The sequence below is a fragment of the Chrysochloris asiatica genome, unplaced genomic scaffold, assembly GCF_000296735.1.
Source record: "Chrysochloris asiatica unplaced genomic scaffold, ChrAsi1.0 scaffold00062, whole genome shotgun sequence".
Taxonomy (NCBI): Eukaryota; Metazoa; Chordata; class Mammalia; order Afrosoricida; family Chrysochloridae; genus Chrysochloris; species Chrysochloris asiatica.
The window spans coordinates 3686812-3689258 of record NW_006408580.1 but is presented as its reverse complement, the minus strand read 5'-3'; the positions used below and the strand labels follow the sequence as shown (position 1 = coordinate 3689258).

Sequence of the window (2447 nt, the reverse complement as noted above, 5' to 3'; positions counted from 1 at the left end):
TAGTTTAAAATATACATTTAAAGATAGCATTTTCTATCTGCTAATTTTAGTATTTAATATAAATATGTTAAAGTTTACTTGTCATAGTCTATAATTACAAAATAAGAAAATTTTAGGTTTCAGTTAATAGTAAACACATTTCTTTATTTGGTGGCCTTTTAATTTTTTTTATGTACTAGATATTTGATATTTCGTAAAATCACAAAATATACTTCTTTAGTCCATAGATTTTCACCCCTTTTTGGCTAAAGTTTGTATGAGACCAAATAGTTTCTTGAAATTAAAATGTACTTTTCACTGCTTGTATTAAAAAGCAATTATTTAACAAACAGTAAAGGCCAGGGAAATTCCCAATTTACTTTGAAATTACCATACTTCGTGTGTTACATATCACGCATTTCCACTGTTAGCTGAATGAGCTACATAATGTCCTTAAACATTAACCAAAGAAGATAAAAATCTCATCTTCACTAATGACTTAGAACCAAAATTTTCAGAGGAGTAGTTTAACCTACTAAATATGTCTCTCAAAAGATCTTTCTTAGAAAGTAATATTCCTACACTTTCATTCCTGAAATATTTCATACACTTAGCAAGATATGAAAACTTGTTAGCTAAGTATCAATTAGGGTAAATTAGCTAAAAGTAAATCACCTGTTTATTTATGCTGAGTACAAAACTTTCTTAAAGCCTTTAAAAGCTGAAGTCTTACCCAGTTCATAAGCCATTTGTTAACTCTGACACCAAACAGGAAGGATAAAACTTACTATGAGAAGCTTCATTCACAAAGCCATAGCATAATTTGTATTTTAAAAATGGGGTAATTCTATTAATCCCTAAACACTAACTAGAAATATTCAAATTTACCAAAATACCATCCAGAACTAGCCAAGAGTACTGCTGATAGCTCTCTTTATATTCAGCAGTTACTGTGAAACCCTTCATCAGTCACCATTTAAAAACGGCTTAATGTCTGCCTTTCAATTATGTTTTGGAATTAAGTCAATGACCATTTAAATAATGTATTTTTTTGTTATCCCTTTAAAAAGTCATTACCAGCATACTGTATATTGTATTGTGTATATACATATAATATATAAAAGCTTGATTGAGATTGATTTTTCTGTTATTCAATCATACATTTAGTGGGCCAGTCACAGTGACTGTTTGGAGCCAATGCAAGAAGCTCACATGCTTAGAAGCTCTTCAGCTCTTCCTTAGACTCAGGTCACTATTGGTCACTAATGCTGACAAAGACGTACTTTCCAATGTATCATCTTTCCAAAGGTTCAAAAATGATTCTCGAGTTATTTGAAGGATTTCTCTCATACCTTTGTTTTCTTGTTCAAGTTGAAATATTCATTCTTGTTCCTTGCAACCCTGTTGCTCATCAATTTCAATGGCTTTCCTCATTACTGCTGCCATTTCGGTTATTTGGCTAACATGTGCTTGTAATTCATTCTGATTTGCTTCCAAGTGCCTCCACTCCAGTCCATGTTTAGGTGCTTCAAGGATGGGTCAAGATATATCAAGCAAGAATCCTTCGGCGATGTTAATAATAATCCATGTCAATCTTGGAGTGCTGCTCTTTAAGCTTCACTATTATACCTAGATCATCTTTATTTGCTTGCCATTAGTAGTCTAAACATTTGTTCTCTGTATTTGCTCATTATAAGTTCCAAAGCAGTTCTTCCAAGGATGTACATAATTCTTTGTTCTCTTGTTGTAATTCTCTGATTTATCTGTTTTCTTGCTGGAGTCCCATAACTAATGTGGACCATAATCGGTGTCTTGAAACTTCATTAAGTTCTTTAATTTCTTCCTGGTACTGCTTCATTGCTTCTACTTGCTTATTGAGAGCTGTGGTTTGTTCAATGAGAGATTCTACTGCATCATCATGATCTCTCAGTCTTTCAACTAGAGGTTTGGCATCAGCAAGTGCCTTCTCAATTGTGCAACTCATTTCTAATGGAATACCTGTTCAGCTTCTCCGGCAAGCAGAACCGGATAGAGTTAGCGGAGAGATAGTGGTGGAGGGGGATGCAGCGAACCCCATCATTATTGACCCCAGAAAACCTCCTAGCTTCATAAAATTTACTGGGAAATTTTCCATCTTCCTCTATCTCCTGAAATAATTTGAGTAGAATTGTGACAGCGTTTCCCTGAATGTTTGGTAGAACTCACCAGCCATCTGGGCCTGGACTTCTTTTGGTTGGGAGTCTTGATGACCTGATCAATTTCTTCTTTTGTTATGAATCTGTTCAGATTTTCTACTTCACTGTGTATAAGTTTAAGTATGTTGTGTTTATCTAAAAATGTATCAATTTCTTCTAAGTTTTCAAATTTGTTGGAGTATAACTCTTCATAGTATTCTGTTATTATCCTTTTGATTTCCTTTGGTTCTGTTGTGACATCGCCCATGTGGTTTCTAATGCGTGTTATTTGTG

General features: G+C 33.8%; 1 pseudogene; it reads right to left on the bottom strand.

The window, feature by feature from the left end:
• Positions 1 to 1206: 1206 nt before the first annotated feature.
• LOC102834447 lies at positions 1207 to 1963 on the bottom strand (annotated as a pseudogene).
• Positions 1964 to 2447: the final 484 nt, after the last annotated feature.